We start from the raw sequence: 24,209 nt of genomic DNA, 5'->3' as shown, positions 1-24,209 counted from the left end.
ACTAGAGCAAAGGAAATGAGCCTTGGTGACGTTGAATGTGTTAGCGTTACACACTGCTATCTGAAATACCACACAGTGCTGCATAGTAAGCATGGGAGTGCAGGAGAAGCAGCTGGCTGTGTGCTAAGAGTGTGTTTCTGGAGACTGTGTATTGTCAGGTGCAAGAGAGATCTGCATGGACGCTTGCACAACTGCATGAAGACTGCAGAGATGTATGTGAGAGTACATGTGTGGTAAGGGTTAATTGGAGTTTTGAACATGTAGGAACTACCTCACCCATTGCAGGAGTGGAAGGAAAATCTACCATGTTGATTTCAAATGTGTTAGCATTTGCCTCTCATTTGTGAAATAGTGATTTGTGCTGAATGCTAACCATCACAGTTCAAGAAAACAAGCTGCCCCTTTCCTGCGAGTGCAAGTCTTACAGAACAAGAGCAACACAAATTAAATCTATGACAACAATTCCTGTGTGCAGACAGACTCATGGTGTGATTCTAGGCAGAAAACGATATTTTATTGGCAATTTCAAAGCACATTTACTACTGTGGTAGAGCAAGTGATAATTACTGTAACAGCCTGACACATTTTCCTTATAGTTTAGAGAGGCAGAAAAGAGCACATGTCCTAACAGCAACTTGAGACCATGAGCATGTGGCACCTGGGTGAGTGATTAGACTAGAGCAAAGGAAATGAGCCTTGGTGACGTTGAATGTGTTAGCGATACACACTCCTATCTGAAATACCACACAGTGCTGAATAGTAAGCATGGGAGTGCAGGAGAAGCAGCTGGCTGTGTGCCAAGAGTGTGTTTCTGGAGACTGTGTATTGTCAGGTGCAAGAGAGATCTGCATGGATGCTTGCACAACTGCATGAAGACTGCAGAGATGTATGTAAGAGTACATGTGTGGTAAGGGTTAATTGGAGTTTTGAACATGTAGGAACTACCTCACCCATTGCAGGAGTGGAAGGAAAATCTACCCTGTTGATTTCAAATGTGTTAGCATTTGCCTCTCATCTGTGAGATATTGATTTGTGCTGAATGCTAACCATCAGTTCAAGAAAACAAACTGCCCCTTTCCTGCGAGTGCAAGTCTTACAGAACAAGAGCAACACAAATTAAATCTCTGACAACAATTCCTGTGTGAATACAGACTCAAGGTGTGATTCTAGGCAGAAAACGATAGTTGATTGGCAATTTCAAAGCACATTTACTACTGTGGTAGAGCAAGTGATAATTACTGTAACAGCCTGACACATTTTCCTTATAGTTTAGAGAGGCAGAAAAGAGCACATGTCCTAACAGCTACTAGAGACCATGAGTATGTGGAACCTTGGTGAGTGATTAGACTAGAGCAAAGGAAATGAGCCTTGGTGACGTTGAATGTGTTAGCGTTACACACTGCTATCTGAAATACCACACAGTGCTGCATAGTAAGCATGGGAGTGCAGGAGAAGCAGCTGGCTGTGTGCTAAGAGTGTGTTTCTGGAGACTGTGTATTGTCAGGTGCAAGAGAGATCTGCATGGACGCTTGCACAACTGCATGAAGACTGCAGAGATGTATGTGAGAGTACATGTGTGGTAAGGGTTAATTGGAGTTTTGAACATGTAGGAACTACCTCACCCATTGCAGGAGTGGAAGGAAAATCTACCATGTTGTTTTCAAACGTGTTAGCATTTGCCTCTCATTTGTGAGATAGTGATTTGTGCTGAATGCTAACCATCACAGTTCAAGAAAACAAGCTGCCCCTTTCCTGCGAGTGCAAGTCTTACAGAACAAGAGCAACACAAATTAAATCTATGACAACAATTCCTGTGTGCAGACAGACGCATGGTGTGATTCTAGGCAGAAAACGATATTTGATTGGCAATTTCAAAGCACATTTACTACTGTGGTAGAGCAAGTGATAATTACTGTAACAGCCTGACACATTTTCCTTATAGTTTAGAGAGGCAGAAAAGAGCACATGTCCTAACAGCTACTAGAGACCATGAGTATGTGGAACCTTGGTGAGTGATTAGACTAGAGCAAAGGAAATGAGCCTCGGTGACGTTGAATGTGTTAGCGTTACACACTGCTATCTGAAATACCACACAGTGCTGCATAGTAAGCATGGGAGTGCAGGAGAAGCAGCTGGCTGTGTGCTAAGAGTGTGTTTCTGGAGACTGTGTATTGTCAGGTGCAAGAGAGATCTGCATGGACGCTTGCACAACTGCATGAAGACTGCAGAGATGTATGTAAGAGTACATGTGTGGTAAGGGTTAATTGGAGTTTTGAACATGTAGGAACTACCTCACCCATTGCAGGAGTGGAAGGAAAATCTACCCTGTTGATATCAAATGTGTTAGCATTTGCCTCTCATCTGTGAGATATTGATTTGTGCTGAGTGCTAACCATCACAGTTCAAGAAAACAAGCTGCCCCTTTCCTGCGAGTGCAAGTCTTACAGAACAAGAGCAACACAAATTAAATCTCTGACAACAATTCCTGTGTGAATACAGACTCAAGGTGTGATTCTAGGCAGAAAACGATAGTTGATTGGCAATTTCAAAGCACATTTACTACTGTGGTAGAGCAAGTGATAATTACTGTAACAGCCTGACACATTTTCCTTATAGTTTAGAGAGGCAGAAAAGAGCACATGTCCTAACAGCTACTAGAGACCATGAGTATGTGGAACCTTGGTGAGTGATTAGACTAGAGCAAAGGAAATGAGCCTTGGTGACGTTGAATGTGTTAGCGTTACACACTGCTATCTGAAATACCACACAGTGCTGCATAGTAAGCATGGGAGTGCAGGAGAACCAGCTGGCTGTGTGCTAAGAGTGTGTTTCTGGAGACTGTGTATTGTCAGGTGCAAGAGAGATCTGCATGGACGCTTGCACAACTGCATGAAGACTGCAGAGATGTATGTGAGAGTACATGTGTGGTAAGGGTTAATTGGAGTTTTGAACATGTAGGAACTACCTCACCCATTGCAGGAGTGGAAGGAAAATCTACCATGTTGTTTTCAAATGTGTTAGCATTTGCCTCTCATTTGTGAGATAGTGATTTGTGCTGAATGCTAACCATCACAGTTCAAGAAAACAAGCTGCCCCTTTCCTGTGAGTGCAAGTCTTACAGAACAAGAGCAACACAAATTAAATCTATGACAACAATTCCTGTGTGCAGACAGACGCATGGTGTGATTCTAGGCAGAAAACGATATTTGATTGGCAATTTCAAAGCACATTTACTACTGTGGTAGAGCAAGTGATAATTACTGTAACAGCCTGACACATTTTCCTTATAGTTTAGAGAGGCAGAAAAGAGCACATGTCCTAACAGCTACTAGAGCCCATGAGTATGTGGAACCTTGGTGAGTGATTAGACTAGAGCAAAGGAAATGAGCCTCGGTGACGTTGAATGTGTTAGCGTTACACACTGCTATCTGAAATACCACACAGTGCTGCATAGTAAGCATGGGAGTGCAGGAGAAGCAGCTGGCTGTGTGCTAAGAGTGTGTTTCTGGAGACTGTGTATTGTCAGGTGCAAGAGAGATCTGCATGGACGCTTGCACAACTGCATGAAGACTGCAGAGATGTATGTAAGAGTACATGTGTGGTAAGGGTTAATTGGAGTTTTGAACATGTAGGAACTACCTCACCCATTGCAGGAGTGGAAGGAAAATCTACCCTGTTGATATCAAATGTGTTAGCATTTGCCTCTCATCTGTGAGATATTGATTTGTGCTGAATGCTAACCATCACAGTTCAAGAAAACAAGCTGCCCCTTTCCTGCGAGTGCAAGTCTTACAGAACAAGAGCAACACAAATTAAATCTCTGACAACAATTCCTGTGTGCAGACAGACTCAAGGTGTGATTCTAGGCAGAAAACGATATTTGATTGGCAATTTCAAAGCACATTTACTACTGTGGTAGAGCAAGTGATAATTACTGTAACAGCCTGACACATTTTCCTTATAGTTTAGAGAGGCAGAAAAGAGCACATGTCCTAACAGCTATTAGAGACCATGAGTATGTGGAACCTTGGTGAGTGATTAGACTAGAGCAAAGGAAATGAGCCTTGGTGACGTTGAATGTGTTAGCGTTACACACTGCTATCTGAAATACCACACAGTGCTGCATAGTAAGCATGGGAGTGCAGGAGAAGCAGCTGGCTGTGTGCTAAGAGTGTGTTTCTGGAGACTGTGTATTGTCAGGTGCAAGAGAGATCTGCATGGACGCTTGCACAACTGCATGAAGACTACAGAGATGTATGTGAGAGTACGTGTGTGGTAAGGGTTAATTGGAGTTTTGAACATGTAGGAACTACCTCACCCATTGCAGGAGTGGAAGGAAAATCTACCATGTTGATTTCACATGTGTTAGCATTTGCCTCTCATTTGTGAGATAGTGATTTGTGCTGAATGCTAACCATCACAGTTCAAGAAAACAAGCTGCCCCTTTCCTGCGAGTGCAAGTCTTACAGAACAAGAGCAACACAAATTAAATCTATGACAACCATTCCTGTGTGCAGACACACTCATGGTGTGATTCTAGGCAGAAAACGATATTTGATTGGCAATTTCAAAGCACATTTACTACTGTGGTAGAGCAAGTGATAATTACTGTAACAGCCTGACACATTTTCCTTATAGTTTAGAGAGGCAGAAAAGAGCACATGTCCTAACAGCTACTAGAGACCATGAGTATGTGGAACCTTGGTGAGTGATTAGACTAGAGCAAAGGAAATGAGCCTTGGTGACGTTGAATGTGTTAGCGTTACACACTGCTATCTGAAATACCACACAGTGCTGCATAGTAAGCATGGGAGTGCAGGAGAAGCAGCTGGCTGTGTGCTAAGAGTGTGTTTCTGGAGACTGTGTATTGTCAGGTGCAAGAGAGATCTGCATGGACGCTTGCACAACTGCATGAAGACTGCAGAGATGTATGTAAGAGTACATGTGTGGTAAGGGTTAATTGGAGTTTTGAACATGTAGGAACTACCTCACCCATTGCAGGAGTGGAAGGAAAATCTACCCTGTTGATTTAAAATGTGTTAGCATTTGCCTCTCATTTGTGAGATAGTGATTTGTGCTGAATGCTAACCATCACAGTTGAAGAAAACAAGCTGCCCCTTTCCTGCGAGTGCAAGTCTTACAGAACAAGAGCAACACAAATTAAATCTATGACAACAATTCCTATGTGCAGACAGACTCATGGTGTGATTCTAGGCAGAAAACGATATTTGATTGGCAATTTCAAAGCACATTTACTACTGTGGTAGAGCAAGTGATAATTACTGTAACAGCCTGACACATTTTCCTTATAGTTTAGAGAGGCAGAAAAGAGCACATGTCCTAACAGCTACTAGAGACCATGAGTATGTGGAACCTTGGTGAGTGATTAGACTAGAGCAAAGGAAATGAGCCTTGGTGACGTTGAATGTGTTAGCGTTACACACTGCTATCTGAAATACCACACAGTGCTGCATAGTAAGCATGGGAGTGCAGGAGAAGCAGCTGGCTGTGTGCTAAGAGTGTGTTTCTGGAGACTGTGTATTGTCAGGTGCAAGAGAGATCTGCATGGACGCTTGCACAACTGCATGAAGACTGCAGAGATGTATGTGAGAGTACATGTGTGGTAAGGGTTAATTGGAGTTTTGAACATGTAGGAACTACCTCACCCATTGCAGGAGTGGAAGGAAAATCTACCATGTTGATTTCAAATGTGTTAGCATTTGCCTCTCATTTGTGAAATAGTGATTTGTGCTGAATGCTAACCATCACAGTTCAAGAAAACAAGCTGCCCCTTTCCTGCGAGTGCAAGTCTTACAGAACAAGAGCAACACAAATTAAATCTATGACAACAATTCCTGTGTGCAGAAAGACTCATCGTGTGATTCTAGGCAGAAAACGATATTTTATTGGCAATTTCAAAGCACATTTACTACTGTGGTAGAGCAAGTGATAATTACTGTAACAGCCTGACATATTTTCCTTATAGTTTAGAGAGGCAGAAAAGAGCACATGTCAAAACAGCTACTAGAGACCATGAGTATGTGGAACCTTGGTGAGTGATTAGACTAGAGCTAAGAAAATGAGCCTTGGTGACGTTGAATGTGTTAGCGTTACACACTGCTATCTGAAATACCACACAGTGCTGCATAGTAAGCATGGGAGTGCAGGAGAAGCAGCTGGCTGTGTGCTAAGAGTGTGTTTCTGGAGACTGTGTATTGTCAGGTGCAAGAGAGATCTGCATGGACGCTTGCACAACTGCATGAAGACTGCAGAGATGTATGTGAGAGTACATGTGTGGTAAGGGTTAATTGGAGTTTTGAACATGTAGGAACTACCTCACCCATTGCAGGAGTGGAAGGAAAATCTACCATGTTGATTTCAAATGTGTTAGCATTTGCCTCTCATTTGTGAGATAGTGATTTGTGCTGAATGCTAACCATCACAGTTCAAGAAAACAAGCTGCCCCTTTCCTGCGAGTGCAAGTCTTACAGAACAAGAGCAACACAAATTAAATCTATGACAACAATTCCTGTGTGCAGACAGACTCATGGTGTGATTCTAGGCAGAAAACGATATTTGATTGGCAATTTCAAAGCACATTTACTACTGTGGTAGAGCAAGTGATAATTACTGTAACAGCCTGACACATTTTCCTTATAGTTTAGAGAGGCAGAAAAGAGCACATGTCCTAACAGCTACTAGAGACCATGAGTATGTGGAACCTTGGTGAGTGATTAGACTAGAGCAAAGGAAATGAGCCTTGGTGACGTTGAATGTGTTAGCGTTACACACTGCTATCTGAAATACCACACAGTGCTGCATGGTAAGCATGGGAGTGCAGGAGAAGCAGCTAGCTGTGTGCTAAGAGTGTGTTTCTGGAGACTGTGTATTGTCAGGTGCAAGAGAGATCTGCATGGATGCTTGCACAACTGCATGAAGACTGCAGAGATGTATGTAAGAGTACATGTGTGGTAAGGGTTAATTGGAGTTTTGAACATGTAGGAACTACCTCACCCATTGCAGGAGTGGAAGGAAAATCTACCCTGTTGATTTCAAATGTGTTAGCATTTGCCTCTCATCTGTGAGATATTGATTTGTGCTGAATGCTAACCATCAGTTCAAGAAAACAAACTGCCCCTTTCCTGCGAGTGCAAGTCTTACAGAACAAGAGCAACACAAATTAAATCTCTGACAACAATTCCTGTGTGAATACAGACTCAAGGTGTGATTCTAGGCAGAAAACGATAGTTGATTGGCAATTTCAAAGCACATTTACTACTGTGGTAGAGCAAGTGATAATTACTGTAACAGCCTGACACATTTTCCTTATAGTTTAGAGAGGCAGAAAAGAGCACATGTCCTAACAGCTACTAGAGACCATGAGTATGTGGAACCTTGGTGAGTGATTAGACTAGAGCAAAGGAAATGAGCCTTGGTGACGTTGAATGTGTTAGCGTTACACACTGCTATCTGAAATACCACACAGTGCTGCATAGTAAGCATGGGAGTGCAGGAGAAGCAGCTGGCTGTGTGCTAAGAGTGTGTTTCTGGAGACTGTGTATTGTCAGGTGCAAGAGAGATCTGCATGGACGCTTGCACAACTGCATGAAGACTGCAGAGATGTATGTGAGAGTACATGTGTGGTAAGGGTTAATTGGAGTTTTGAACATGTAGGAACTACCTCACCCATTGCAGGAGTGGAAGGAAAATCTACCATGTTGTTTTCAAACGTGTTAGCATTTGCCTCTCATTTGTGAGATAGTGATTTGTGCTGAATGCTAACCATCGCAGTTCAAGAACACAAGCTGCCCCTTTCCTGCAAGTGCAAGTCTTACAGAACAAGAGCAACACAAATTAAATCTATGACAACAATTCCTGTGTGCAGACAGACGCATGGTGTGATTCTAGGCAGAAAACGATATTTGATTGGCAATTTCAAAGCACATTTACTACTGTGGTAGAGCAAGTGATAATTACTGTAACAGCCTGACACATTTTCCTTATAGTTTAGAGAGGCAGAAAAGAGCACATGTCCTAACAGCTATTAGAGACCATGAGTATGTGGAACCTTGGTGAGTGATTAGACTAGAGCAAAGGAAATGAGCCTTGGTGACGTTGAATGTGTTAGCGTTACACACTGCTATCTGAAATACCACACAGTGCTGCATAGTAAGCATGGGAGTGCAGGAGAAGCAGCTGGCTGTGTGCTAAGAGTGTGTTTCTGGAGACTGTGTATTGTCAGGTGCAAGAGAGATCTGCATGGACGCTTGCACAACTGCATGAAGACTGCAGAGATGTATGTGAGAGTACGTGTGTGGTAAGGGTTAATTGGAGTTTTGAAAATGTAGGAACTACCTCACCCATTGCAGGAGTGGAAGGAAAATCTACCATGTTCATTTCACATGTGTTAGCATTTGCCTCTCATTTGTGAGATAGTGATTTGTGCTGAATGCTAACCATCACAGTTCAAGAAAACAAGCTGCCCCTTTCCTGCGAGTGCAAGTCTTACAGAACAAGAGCAACACAAATTAAATCTATGACAACCATTCCTGTGTGCAGACACACTCATGGTGTGATTCTAGGCAGAAAACGATATTTGATTGGCAATTTCAAAGCACATTTACTACTGTGGTAGAGCAAGTGATAATTACTGTAACAGCCTGACACATTTTCCTTATAGTTTAGAGAGGCAGAAAAGAGCACATGTCCTAACAGCTACTAGAGACCATGAGTATGTGGAACCTTGGTGAGTGATTAGACTAGAGCAAAGGAAATGAGCCTTGGTGACGTTGAATGTGTTAGCGTTACACACTGCTATCTGAAATACCACACAGTGCTGCATAGTAAGCATGGGAGTGCAGGAGAAGCAGCTGGCTGTGTGCTAAGAGTGTGTTTCTGGAGACTGTGTATTGTCAGGTGCAAGAGAGATCTGCATGGACGCTTGCACAACTGCATGAAGACTGCAGAGATGTATGTAAGAGTACATGTGTGGTAAGGGTTAATTGGAGTTTTGAACATGTAGGAACTACCTCACCCATTGCAGGAGTGGAAGGAAAATCTACCCTGTTGATTTAAAATGTGTTAGCATTTGCCTCTCATTTGTGAGATAGTGATTTGTGCTGAATGCTAACCATCACAGTTGAAGAAAACAAGCTGCCCCTTTCCTGCGAGTGCAAGTCTTACAGAACAAGAGCAACACAAATTAAATCTATGACAACAATTCCTATGTGCAGACAGACTCATGGTGTGATTCTAGGCAGAAAACGATATTTGATTGGTAATTTCAAAGCACATTTACTACTGTGGTAGAGCAAGTGATAATTACTGTAACAGCCTGACACATTTTCCTTATAGTTTAGAGCGGCAGAAAAGAGCACATGTCCTAACAGCTACTAGAGACCATGAGTATGTGGAACCTTGGTGAGTGATTAGACTAGAGCAAAGGAAATGAGCCTTGGTGACGTTGAATGTGTTAGCGTTACACACTGCTATCTGAAATACCACACAGTGCTGCATAGTAAGCATGGGAGTGCAAGAGAAGCAGCTGGCTGTGTGCTAAGAGTGTGTTTCTGGAGACTGTGTATTGTCAGGTGCAAGAGAGATCTGCATGGACGCTTGCACAACTGCATGAAGACTGCAGAGATGTATGTGAGAGTACATGTGTGGTAAGGGTTAATTGGAGTTTTGAACATGTAGGAACTACCTCACCCATTGCAGGAGTGGAAGGAAAATCTACCATGTTGATTTCAAATGTGTTAGCATTTGCCTCTCATTTGTGAAATAGTGATTTGTGCTGAATGCTAACCATCACAGTTCAAGAAAACAAGCTGCCCCTTTCCTGCGAGTGCAAGTCTTACAGAACAAGAGCAACACAAATTAAATCTATGACAACAATTCCTGTGTGCAGACAGACTCATGGTGTGATTCTAGGCAGAAAACGATATTTTATTGGCAATTTCAAAGCACATTTACTACTGTGGTAGAGCAAGTGATAATTACTGTAACAGCCTGACACATTTTCCTTATAGTTTAGAGAGGCAGAAAAGAGCACATGTCAAAACAGCTACTAGAGACCATGAGTATGTGGAACCTTGGTGAGTGATTAGACTAGAGCAAAGAAAATGAGCCTTGGTGACGTTGAATGTGTTAGCGTTACACACTGCTATCTGAAATACCACACAGTGCTGCATAGTAAGCATGGGAGTGCAGGAGAAGCAGCTGGCTGTGTGCTAAGAGTGTGTTTCTGGAGACTGTGTATTGTCAGGTGCAAGAGAGATCTGCATGGACGCTTGCACAACTGCATGAAGACTGCAGAGATGTATGTGAGAGTACATGTGTGGTAAGGGTTAATTGGAGTTTTGAACATGTAGGAACTACCTCACCCATTGCAGGAGTGGAAGGAAAATCTACCATGTTGATTTCAAATGTGTTAGCATTTGCCTCTCATTTGTGAGATAGTGATTTGTGCTGAATGCTAACCATCACAGTTCAAGAAAACAAGCTGCCCCTTTCCTGCGAGTGCAAGTCTTACAGAACAAGAGCAACACAAATTAAATCTATGACAACAATTCCTGTGTGCAGACAGACTCATGGTGTGATTCTAGGCAGAAAACGATATTTGATTGGCAATTTCAAAGCACATTTACTACTGTGGTAGAGCAAGTGATAATTTCTGTAACAGCCTGAGACATTTTCCTTATAGTTTAGAGAGGCAGAAAAGAGCACATGTCCTAACAGCTACTAGAGACCATGAGTATGTGGAACCTTGGTGAGTGATTAGACTAGAGCAAAGGAAATTAGCCTTGGTGACGTTGAATGTGTTAGCGTTACACACTGCTATCTGAAATACCACACAGTGCTGCATGGTAAGCATGGGAGTGCAGGAGAAGCAGCTAGCTGTGTGCTAAGAGTGTGTTTCTGGAGACTGTGTATTGTCAGGTGCAAGAGAGATCTGCATGGATGCTTGCACAACTGCATGAAGACTGCAGAGATGTATGTAAGAGTACATGTGTGGTAAGGGTTAATTGGAGTTTTGAACATGTAGGAACTACCTCACCCATTGCAGGAGTGGAAGGAAAATCTACCCTGTTGATTTCAAATGTGTTAGCATTTGCCTCTCATCTGTGAGATATTGATTTGTGCTGAATGCTAACCATCAGTTCAAGAAAACAAACTGCCCCTTTCCTGCGAGTGCAAGTCTTACAGAACAAGAGCAACACAAATTAAATCTCTGACAACAATTCCTGTGTGAATACAGACTCAAGGTGTGATTCTAGGCAGAAAACGATAGTTGATTGGCAATTTCAAAGCACATTTACTACTGTGGTAGAGCAAGTGATAATTACTGTAACAGCCTGACACATTTTCCTTATAGTTTAGAGAGGCAGAAAAGAGCACATGTCCTAACAGCTACTAGAGACCATGAGTATGTGGAACCTTGGTGAGTGATTAGACTAGAGCAAAGGAAATGAGCCTTGGTGACGTTGAATGTGTTAGCGTTACACACTGCTATCTGAAATACCACACAGTGCTGCATAGTAAGCATGGGAGTGCAGGAGAAGCAGCTGGCTGTGTGCTAAGAGTGCGTTTCTGGAGACTGTGTATTGTCAGGTGCAAGAGAGATCTGCATGGACGCTTGCACAACTGCATGAAGACTGCAGAGATGTATGTGAGAGTACATGTGTGGTAAGGGTTAATTGGAGTTTTGAACATGTAGGAACTACCTCACCCATTGCAGGAGTGGAAGGAAAATCTACCATGTTGTTTTCAAACGTGTTAGCATTTGCCTCTCATTTGTGAGATAGTGATTTGTGCTGAATGCTAACCATCACAGTTCAAGAAAACAAGCTGCCCCTTTCCTGCGAGTGCAAGTCTTACAGAACAAGAGCAACACAAATTAAATCTATGACAACAATTCCTGTGTGCAGACAGACGCATGGTGTGATTCTAGGCAGAAAACGATATTTGATTGGCAATTTCAAAGCACATTTACTACTGTGGTAGAGCAAGTGATAATTACTGTAACAGCCTGACACATTTTCCTTATAGTTTAGAGAGGCAGAAAAGAGCACATGTCCTAACAGCTACTAGAGACCATGAGTATGTGGAACCTTGGTGAGTGATTAGACTAGAGCAAAGGAAATGAGCCTCGGTGACGTTGAATGTGTTAGCGTTACACACTGCTATCTGAAATACCACACAGTGCTGTAGTAAGCATGGGAGTGCAGGAGAAGCAGCTGGCTGTGTGCTAAGAGTGTGTTTCTGGAGACTGTGTATTGTCAGGTGCAAGAGAGATCTGCATGGACGCTTGCACAACTGCATGAAGACTGCAGAGATGTATGTAAGAGTACATGTGTGGTAAGGGTTAATTGGAGTTTTGAACATGTAGGAACTACCTCACCCATTGCAGGAGTGGAAGAAAAATCTACCCTGTTGATATCAAATGTGTTAGCATTTGCCTCTCATCTGTGAGATATTGATTTGTGCTGAATGCTAACCATCACAGTTCAAGAAAACAAGCTGCCCCTTTCCTGCGAGTGCAAGTCTTACAGAACAAGAGCAACACAAATTAAATCTCTGACAACAATTCCTGTGTGCAGACAGACTCAAGGTGTGATTCTAGGCAGAAAACGATATTTGATTGGCAATTTCAAAGCACATTTACTACTGTGGTAGAGCAAGTGATAATTACTGTAACAGCCTGACACATTTTCCTTATAGTTTAGAGAGGCAGAAAAGAGCACATTTCCTAACAGCTACTAGAGACCATGAGTATGTGGAACCTTGGTGAGTGATTAGACTAGAGCAAAGGAAATGAGCCTTGGTGACGTTGAATGTGTTAGCGTTACACACTGCTATCTGAAATACCACACAGTGCTGCATAGTAAGCATGGGAGTGCAGGAGAAGCAGCTGGCTGTGTGCTAAGAGTGTGTTTCTGGAGACTGTGTATTGTCAGGTGCAAGAGAGATCTGCATGGACGCTTGCACAACTGCATGAAGACTGCAGAGATGTATGTAAGAGTACATGTGTGGTAAGGGTTAATTGGAGTTTTGAACATGTAGGAACTACCTCACCCATTGCAGGAGTGGAAGGAAAATCTACCCTGTTGATTTAAAATGTGTTAGCATTTGCCTCTCATTTGTGAGATAGTGATTTGTGCTGAATGCTAACCATCACAGTTGAAGAAAACAAGCTTCCCCTTTCCTGCGAGTGCAAGTCTTACAGAACAAGAGCAACACAAATTAAATCTATGACAACAATTCCTATGTGCAGACAGACTCATGGTGTGATTCTAGGCAGAAAACGATATTTGATTGGCAATTTCAAAGCACATTTACTACTGTGGTAGAGCAAGTGATAATTACTGTAACAGCCTGACACATTTTCCTTATAGTTTAGAGAGGCAGAAAAGAGCACATGTCCTAACAGCTACTAGAGACCATGAGTATGTGGAACCTTGGTGAGTGATTAGACTAGAGCAAAGGAAATGAGCCTTGGTGACGTTGAATGTGTTAGCGTTACACACTGCTATCTGAAATACCACACAGTGCTGCATAGTAAGCATGGGAGTGCAGGAGAAGCAGCTGGCTGTGTGCTAAGAGTGTGTTTCTGGAGACTGTGTATTGTCAGGTGCAAGAGAGATCTGCATGGACGCTTGCACAACTGCATGAAGACTGCAGAGATGTATGTGAGAGTACATGTGTGGTAAGCATTAATTGGAGTTTTGAACATGTAGGAACTACCTCACCCATTGCAGGAGTGGAAGGAAAATCTACCATGTTGATTTCAAATGTGTTAGCATTTGCCTCTCATTTGTGAAATAGTGATTTGTGCTGAATGCTAACCATCACAGTTCAAGAAAACAAGCTGCCCCTTTCCTGCGAGTGCAAGTCTTACAGAACAAGAGCAACACAAATTAAATCTATGACAACAATTCCTGTGTGCAGACAGACTCATGGTGTGATTCTAGGCAGAAAACGATATTTTATTGGCAATTTCAAAGCACATTTACTACTGTGGTAGAGCAAGTGATAATTACTGTAACAGCCTGACACATTTTCCTTATAGTTTAGAGAGGCAGAAAAGAGCACATGTCAAAACAGCTACTAGAGACCATGAGTATGTGGAACCTTGGTGAGTGATTAAACTAGAGCAAAGAAAATGAGCCTTGGTGACGTTGAATGTGTTAGCGTTACACACTGCTATCTGAAATACCACACAGTGCTGCATAGTAAGCATGGGAGTGCAGGAGAAGCAGCTGGCTGTGTGCTAAGAGTGTGTTTCTGGAGACTGTGTATTGTCAGGTGCAAGAGAGATCTGCATGGACGCTTGCACAACTGCATGAAGACTGCAGAGATGTATGTGAGAGTACATGTGTGGTAAGGGTTAATTGGAGTTTTGAACATGTAGGAACTACCTCACCCATTGCAGGAGTGGAAGGAAAATCTACCATGTTGATTTCAAATGTGTTAGCATTTGCCTCTCATTTGTGAGATAGTGATTTGTGCTGAATGCTAACCATCACAGTTCAAGAAAACAAGCTGCCCCTTTCCTGCGAGTGCAAGTCTTACAGAACAAGAGCAACACAAATTAAATCTATGACAACAATTCCTGTGTGCAGACAGACTCATGGTGTGATTCTAGGCAGAAAACGATATTTGATTGGCAATTTCAAAGCACATTTACTACTGTGGTAGAGCAAGTGATAATTACTGTAACAGCCTGACACATTTTCCTTATAGTTTAGAGAGGCAGAAAAGAGCACATGTCCTAACAGCTACTAGAGACCATGAGTATGTGGAACCTTGGTGAGTGATTAGACTAGAGCAAAGGAAATGAGCCTTGGTGACGTTGAATGTGTTAGCGTTACACACTGCTATCTGAAATACCACACAGTGCTGCATGGTAAGCATGGGAGTGCAGGAGAAGCAGCTAGCTGTGTGCTAAGAGTGTGTTTCTGGAGACTGTGTATTGTCAGGTGCAAGGGAGATCTGCATGGATGCTTGCACAACTGCATGAAGACTGCAGAGATGTATGTAAGAGTACATGTGTGGTAAGGGTTAATTGGAGTTTTGAACATGTAGGAACTACCTCACCCATTGCAGGAGTGGAAGGAAAATCTACCCTGTTGATTTCAAATGTGTTAGCATTTGCCTCTCATCTGTGAGATATTGATTTGTGCTGAATGCTAACCATCAGTTCAAGAAAACAAACTGCCCCTTTCCTACGAGTGCAAGTCTTACAGAACAAGAGCAACACAAATTAAATCTCTGACAACAATTCCTGTGTGAATACAGACTCAAGGTGTGATTCTAGGCAGAAAACGATAGTTGATTGGCAATTTCAAAGCACATTTACTACTGTGGTAGAGCAAGTGATAATTACTGTAACAGCCTGACACATTTTCCTTATAGTTTAGAGAGGCAGAAAAGAGCACATGTCCTAACAGCTACTAGAGACCATGAGTATGTGGAACCTTGGTGAGTGATTAGACTAGAGCAAAGGAAATGAGCCTTGGTGACGTTGAATGTGTTAGCGTTACACACTGCTATCTGAAATACCACACAGTGCTGCATAGTAAGCATGGGAGTGCAGGAGAAGCAGCTGGCTGTGTGCTAAGAGTGTGTTTCTGTAGACTGTGTATTGTCAGGTGCAAGAGAGATCTGCATGGACGCTTGCACAACTGCATGAAGACTGCAGAGATGTATGTGAGAGTACATGTGTTGTAAGGGTTAATTGGAGTTTTGAACATGTAGGAACTACCTCACCCATTGCAGGAGTGGAAGGAAAATCTACCATGTTGTTTTCAAACGTGTTAGCATTTGCCTCTCATTTGTGAGATAGTGATTTGTGCTGAATGCTAACCATCACAGTTCAAGAAAACAAGCTGCCCCTTTCCTGCGAGTGCAAGTCTTACAGAACAAGAGCAACACAAATTAAATCTATGACAACAATTCCTGTGTGCAGACAGACTCATGGTGTGATTCTAGGCAGAAAACGATATTTGATTGGCAATTTCAAAGCACATTTACTACTGTGGTAGAGCAAGTGATAATTACTGTAACAGCCTGACACATTTTCCTTATAGTTTAGAGAGGCAGAAAAGAGCACATGTCCTAACAGCTACTAGAGACCATGAGTATGTGGAACCTTGGTGAGTGATTAGACTAGAGCAAAGGAAATGAGCCTTGGTGACGTTGAATGTGTTAGCGTTACACACTGCTATCTGAAATACCACACAGTGCTGCATGGTAAGCATGGGAGTGCAGGAGAAGCAGCTAGCTGTGTGCTAAGAGTGTGTTTCTGGAGACTGTGTATTGTCAGGTGCAAGAGAGATCTGCATGGATGCTTGCACAACTGCATGAAGACTGCAGAGATGTATGTAAGAGTACATGTGTGGTAAGGGTTAATTGGAGTTTTGAACATGTAGGAACTACCTCACCCATTGCAGGAGTGGAAGGAAAATCTACCCTGTTGATTTCAAATGTGTTAGCATTTGCCTCTCATCTGTGAGATATTGATTTGTGCTGAATGCTAACCATCAGTTCAAGAAAACAAACTGCCCCTTTCCTGCGAGTGCAAGTCTTACAGAACAAGAGCAACACAAATTAAATCTCTGACAACAATTCCTGTGTGAATACAGACTCAAGGTGTGATTCTAGGCAGAAAACGATAGTTGATTGGCAATTTCAAAGCACATTTACTACTGTGGTAGAGCAAGTGATAATTACTGTAACAGCCTGACACATTTTCCTTATAGTTTAGAGAGGCAGAAAAGAGCACATGTCCTAACAGCTACTAGAGACCATGAGTATGTGGAACCTTGGTGAGTGATTAGACTAGAGCAAAGGAAATGAGCCTTGGTGACGTTGAATGTGTTAGCGTTACACACTGCTATCTGAAATACCACACAGTACTGCATAGTAAGCATGGGAGTGCAGGAGAAGCAGCTGGCTGTGTGCTAAGAGTGTGTTTCTGGAGACTGTGTATTGTCAGGTGCAAGAGAGATCTGCATGGACGCTTGCACAACTGCATGAAGACTGCAGAGATGTATGTGAGAGTACATGTGTGGTAAGGGTTAATTGGAGTTTTGAACATGTAGGAACTACCTCACCCATTGCAGGAGTGGAAGGAAAATCTACCATGTTGTTTTCAAACGTGTTAGCATTTGCCTCTCATTTGTGAGATAGTGATTTGTGCTGAATGCTAACCATCACAGTTCAAGAAAACAAGCTGCCCCTTTCCTGCGAGTGCAAGTTTTACAGAACAAGAGCAACACAAATTAAATCTATGACAACAATTCCTGTGTGCAGACAGACGCATGGTGTGATTCTAGGCAGAAAACGATATTTGATTGGCAATTTCAAAGCACATTTACTACTGTGGTAGAGCAAGTGATAATTACTGTAACAGCCTGACACATTTTCCTTATAGTTTAGAGAGGCAGAAAAGAGCACATGTCCTAACAGCTACTAGAGACCATGAGTATGTGGAACCTTGGTGAGTGATTAGACTAGAGCAAAGGAAATGAGCCTCGGTGACGTTGAATGTGTTAGCGTTACACACTGCTATCTGAAATACCACACAGTGCTGTAGTAAGCATGGGAGTGCAGGAGAAGCAGCTGGCTGTGTGCTAAGAGTGTGTTTCTGGAGACTGTGTATTGTCAGGTGCAAGAGAGATCTGCATGGACGCTTGCACAACTGCATGAAGACTGCAGAGATGTATGTAAGAGTACATGTGTGGTAAGGGTTAATTGGAGTTTTGAACATGTAGGAACTACCTCACCCATTGCAGGAGTGGAAGGAAAATCTACCCTGTTGATATCAAATGTGTTAGCATTTGCCTCTCATCTGTGAGATATTGATTTGTGCTGAATGCTAACCATCACAGTTCAAGAAAACAAGCTGCCCCTTTCCTGCGAGTGCAAGTCTTACAGAACAAGAGCAACACAAATTAAATCTCTGACAACAATTCCTGTGTGCAGACAGACTCAAGGTGTGATTCTAGGCAGAAAACGATATTTGATTGGCAATTTCAAAGCACATTTACTACTGTGGTAGAGCAAGTGATAATTACTGTAACAGCCTGACACATTTTCCTTATAGTTTAGAGAGGCAGAAAAGAGCACATGTCCTAACAGCTATTAGAGACCATGAGTATGTGGAACCTTGGTGAGTGATTAGACTAGAGCAAAGGAAATGAGCCTTGGTGACGTTGAATGTGTAAGCGTTACACACTGCTATCTGAAATACCACACAGTGCTGCATAGTAAGCATGGGAGGGCAGGAGAAGCAGCTGGCTGTGTGCTAAGAGTGTGTTTCTGGAGACTGTGTATTGTCAGGTGCAAGAGAGATCTGCATGGACGCTTGCACAACTGCATGAAGACTGCAGAGATGTATGTGAGAGAACATGTGTGTTAAGGGTTAATTGGAGTTTTGAACATGTAGGAACTACCTCACCCATTGCAGGAGTGGAAGGAAAATCTACCATGTTGATTTCAAATGTGTTAGCATTTGCCTCTCATTTGTGAGATAGTGATATGTGCTGAATGCTAACCATCACAGTTCAAGAAAAGACGCTGCCCCTTTCCTGCGAGTGCAAGTCTTACAGAACAAGAGCAACACAAATTAAATCTATGACAACAATTCCTGTGTGCAGACAGACTCATGGTGTGATTCTAGGCAGAAAACGATATTTGATTGGCAATTTCAAAGCACATTTACTACTGTGGTAGAGCAAGTGATAATTACTGTAACAGCCTGACACATTTTCCTTATAGTTTAGAGAGGCAGAAAAGAGCACATGTCCTAACAGCTACTAGAGACCATGAGTATGTGGAACCTTGGTGAGTGATTAGACTAGAGCAAAGGAAATGAGCCTTGGTGACGTTGAATGTGTTAGCGTTACACACTGCTATCTGAAATACCACACAGTGCTGCATAGTAAGCATGGGAGTGCAGGAGAAGCAGCTGGCTGTGTGCTAAGAGTGTGTTTCTGGAGACTGTGTATTGTCAGGTGCAAGAGAGATCTGCATGGACGCTTGCACAACTGCATGAAGACTGCAGAGATGTATGTAAGAGTACATGTGTGGTAAGGGTTAATTGGAGTTTTGAACATGTAGGAACTACCTCACCCATTGCAGGAGTGGAAGGAAAATCTACCATGTTGATATCAAATGTGTTAGCATTTGCCTCTCATCTGTGAGATATTGATTTGTGCTGAATGCTAACCATCACAGTTCAAGAAAACAAGCTGCCCCTTTCCTGTGAGTGCAAGTCTTACAGAACAAGAGCAACACAAATTAAATCTCTGACAACAATTCCTGTGTGCAGACAGACTCAAGGTGTGATTCTAGGCAGAAAACGATATTTGATTGGCAATTTCAAAGCACATTTACTACTGTGGTAGAGCAAGTGATAATTACTGTAACAGCCTGACACATTTTCCTTATAGTTTAGAGAGGCAGAAAAGAGCACATGTCCTAACAGCTACTAGAGACCATGAGTATGTGGAACCTTGGTGAGTGATTAGACTAGAGCAAAGGAAATGAGCCTTGGTGACGTTGAATGTGTTAGCGTTACACACTGCTATCTGAAATACCACACAGTGCTGCATAGTAAGCATGGGAGTGCAGGAGAAGCAGCTGGCTGTGTGCTAAGAGTGTGTTTCTGGAGACTGTGTATTGTCAGGTGCAAGAGAGATCTGCATGGACGCTGGCACAACTGCATGAAGACTGCAGAGATGTATGTAAGAGTACATGTGTGGTAAGGGTTAATTGGAGTTTTGAACATGTAGGAACTACCTCACCCATTGCAGGAGTGGAAGGAAAATCTACCCTGTTGATATCAAATGTGTTAGCATTTGCCTCTCATCTGTGAGATATTGATTTGTGCTGAATGCTAACCATCACAGTTCAAGAAAACAAGCTGCCCCTTTCCTGCGAGTGCAAGTCTTACAGAACAAGAGCAACACAAATTAAATCTCTGACAACAATTCCTGTGTGCAGACAGACTCAAGGTGTGATTCTAGGCAGAAAACTATATTTGATTGGCAATTTCAAAGCACATTTACTACTGTGGTAGAGCAAGTGATAATTACTGTAACAGCCTGACACATTTTCCTTATAGTTTAGAGAGGCAGAAAAGAGCACATGTCCTAACAGCTACTAGAGACCATGAGTATGTGGAACCTTGGTGAGTGATTAGAGTAGAGCAAAGGAAATGAGCCTTGGTGACGTTGAATGTGTTAGCGTTACACACTGCTATCTGAAATACCACACAGTGCTGCATAGTAAGCATGGGAGTGCAGGAGAAGCAGCTGGCTGTGTGCTAAGAGTGTGTTTCTGGAGACTGTGTATTGTCAGGTGCAAGAGAGATCTGCATGGACACTTGCACAACTGCATGAAGACTGCAGAGATGTATGTGAGAGTACATGTGTGGTAAGGGTTAATTGGAGTTTTGAACATGTAGGAACTACCTCACCCATTGCAGGAGTGGAAGGAAAATCTACCATGTTGATTTCAAATGTGTTAGCATTTGCCTCTCATTTGTGAGATAGTGATTTGTGCTGAATGCTAACCATCACAGTTCAAGAAAACAAGCTGCCCCTTTCCTGCGAGTGCAAGTCTTACAGAACAAGAGCAACACAAATTAAATCTATGACAACCATTCCTGTGTGCAGACACACTCATGGTGTGATTCTAGGCAGAAAACGATATTTGATTGGCAATTTCAAAGCACATTTGCTACTGTGGTAGAGCAAGTGATAATTACTGTAACAGCCTGACACATTTTCCTTATAGTTTAGAGAGGCAGAAAAGAGCACATGTCCTAACAGCTACTAGAGACCATGAGTATGTGGAACCTTGGTGAGTGATTAGACTAGAGCAAAGGAAATGAGCCTTGGTGACGTTGAATGTGTTAGCGTTACACACTGCTATCTGAAATACCACACAGTGCTGCATAGTAAGCATGGGAGTGCAGGAGAAGCAGCTGGCTGTGTGCTAAGAGTGTGTTTCTGGAGACTGTGTATTGTCAGGTGCAAGAGAGATCTGCATGGACGCTTGCACAACTGCATGAAGACTGCAGAGATGTATGTAAGAGTACTTGTGTGGTAAGGGTTAATTGGAGTTTTGAACATGTAGGAACTACCTCACCCATTGCAGGAGTGGAAGGAAAATCTACCATGTTGATTTCAAATGTGTTAGCATTTGCCTCTCATTTGTGAGATAGTGATTTGTGCTGAATGCTAACCATCACAGTTCAAGAAAACAAGCTGCCCCTTTCCTGCGAGTGCAAGTCTTACAGAACAAGAGCAACACAAATTAAATCTATGACAACAATTCCTGTGTGCAGACAGACTCATGGTGTGATTCTAGGCAGAAAACGATATTTGATTGGCAATTTCAAAGCACATTTACTACTGTGGTAGAGCAAGTGATAATTACTGTAACAGCCTGACACATTTATTTTCCTTATAGTTTAGAGAGGCAGAAAAGAGCACATGTCCTAACAGCTACTAGAGACCATGAGTATGTGGAACCTTGGTGAGTGATTAGACTAGAGCAAAGGAAATGAGCCTTGGTGACGTTGAATGTGTTAGCGTTACACACTGCTATCTGAAATACCACACAGTGCTGCATAGTAAGCATGGGAGTGCAGGAGAAGCAGCTGGCTGTGTGCTAAGAGTGTGTTTCTGGAGACTGTGTATTGTCAGGTGCAAGAGAGATCTGCATGGACGCTTGCACAACTGCATGAAGACTGCAGAGATGTATGTGAGCGTACATGTGTGGTAAGGGTTAATTGGAGTTTTGAACATGTAGGAACTACCTCACCCATTGCAGGAGTGGAAGGAAAATCTACCATGTTGATTTCAAATGTGTTAGCATTTGCCTCTCATTTGTGAGATAGTGATTTGTGCTGAATGCTAACCATCACAGTTCAAGAAAACAAGCTGCCCCTTTCCTGCGAGTGCAAGTCTTACAGAACAAGAGAAACACAAATTAAATCTCTGACAACAATTCCTGTGTGCAGACCGACTCATGGTGTGATTCTAGGCAGAAAACGATATTTGATTGGCAATTTCAAAGCACATTTACTACTGTGGTAGAGCAAGTGATAATTACTGTAACAGCCTGACACATTTTCCTTAAAGTTTAGAGAGGCAGAAAAGAGCACATGTCCTAACAGCAACTTGAGACCATGAGCATGTGGAACCTGGGTGAGTGATTAGACTAGAGCAAAGGAAATTAGCCTTGGTGACGTTGAATGTGTTAGCGATACACACTCCTATCTGAAATACCACACAGTGCTGAATAGTAAGCATGGGAGTGCAGGAGAAGCAGCTGGCTGTGTGCCAAGAGTGTGTTTCTGGAGACTGTGTATTGTCAGGTGCAAGAGAGATCTGCATGGACGCTTGCACAACTGCATGAAGACTGCAGAGATGTATGTAAGAGTACATGTGTGGTAAGGGTTAATTGGTTTTTTGAACATGTAGGAACTACCTCACCCATTGCAGGAGTGGAAGGAAAATCTACCCTGTTGATTTCAAATGTGTTAGCATTTGCCTCTCATCTGTGAGATATTGATTTGTGCTGAATGCTAACCATCACAGTTCAAGAAAACAAGCTGCCCCTTTCCTGCGAGTGCAAGTCTTACAGAACAAGAGTAACACAAATTAAATCTCTGACAACAATTCCTGTGTGCAGACAAACTCATGGTGTGATTCTAGGCAGAAAACGATATTTGATTGGCAATTTCAAAGCACATTTACTACTGTGGTAGAGCAAGTGATAATTACTGTAACAGCCTGCCACATTTTCCTTATAGTTTAGAGAGGCAGAAAAGAGCACATGTCCTAACAGCTACTAGAGACAATGAGTATGTGGAACCTTGGTGAGTGATTAGACTAGAGCAAAGGAAATGAGCCTTGGTGACGTTGAATGTGTTAGCGTTACACACTGCTATCTGAAATACCACACAGTGCTGCATATTAAGCATGGGAGTGCAGGAGAAGCAGCTGGCTGTGTGCTAAGAGTGTGTTTCTGGAGACTGTGTATTGTCAGGTGCAAGAGAGATCTGCATGGACGCTTGCACAACTGCATGAAGACTGCAGAGATCTATGTGAGAGTACATGTGTGGTAAGGGTTAATTGGAGTTTTGAACATGTAGGAACTACCTCACCCATTGCAGGAGTGGAAGGAAAATCTACCATGTTGATTTCAAATGTGTTAGCATTTGCCTCTCATTTGTGAGATAGTGATTTGTGCTGAATGCCAACCATCACAGTTCAAGAAAACAAGCTGCCCCTTTCCTGCGAGTGCAAGTCTTACAGAACAAGAGCAACACAAATTAAATCTCTGACAACAATTCCTGTGTGCAGACAGACTCATGGTGTGATTCTAGGCAGAAAACGATATTTGATTGGCAATTTCAAAGCACATTTACTACTGTGGTAGAGCAAGTGATAATTACTGTAACAGCCTGACACATTTTCCTTATAGTTTAGAGAGGCAGAAAAGAGCACATGTCCTAACAGCTACTTGAGACCATGAGCATGTGGAACCTGGGTGAGTGATTAGACTAGAGCAAAGGAAATGAGCCTTGGTGACGTTGAATGTGTTAGCGATACACACTCCTATCTGAAATACCACACAGTGCTGAATAGTAAGCATGGGAGTGCAGGAGAAGCAGCTGGCTGTGTGCTAAGAGTGTGTTTCTGGAGACTGTGTATTGTCAGGTGCAAGAGAGATCTGCATGGACGCTTGCACAACTGCATGAAGACTGCAGAGATGTATGTAAGAGTACATGTGTGGTAAGGGTTAATTGGAGTTTTGAACATGTAGGAACTACCTCACCCATTGCAGGAGTGGAAGGAAAATCTACCCTGTTGATTTCAAATGTGTTAGCATTTGCCTCTCATCTGTGAGATATTGATTTGTGCTGAATGCTAACCATCACAGTTCAAGAAAACAAGCTGCCCCTTTCCTGCGAGTGCAAGTCTTACAGAACAAGAGCAACACAAATTAAATCTCTGACAACAATTCCTGTGTGCAGACAGACTCAAGTTGTGATTCTAGGCAGAAAACGATATTTGATTGGCAATTTCAAAGCACATTTACTACTGTGGTAGAGCAAGTGATAATTACTGTAACAGCCTGACACATTTTCCTTATAGTTTAGAGAGGCAGAAAAGAGCACATGTCCTAAC

Source organism: Triturus cristatus, chromosome 1_1 (genome assembly GCF_964204655.1).
Source record: "Triturus cristatus chromosome 1_1, aTriCri1.1, whole genome shotgun sequence".
NCBI classification, from domain to species: domain Eukaryota; kingdom Metazoa; phylum Chordata; class Amphibia; order Caudata; family Salamandridae; genus Triturus; species Triturus cristatus.
Note: the sequence above shows the minus strand (reverse complement) of the source record.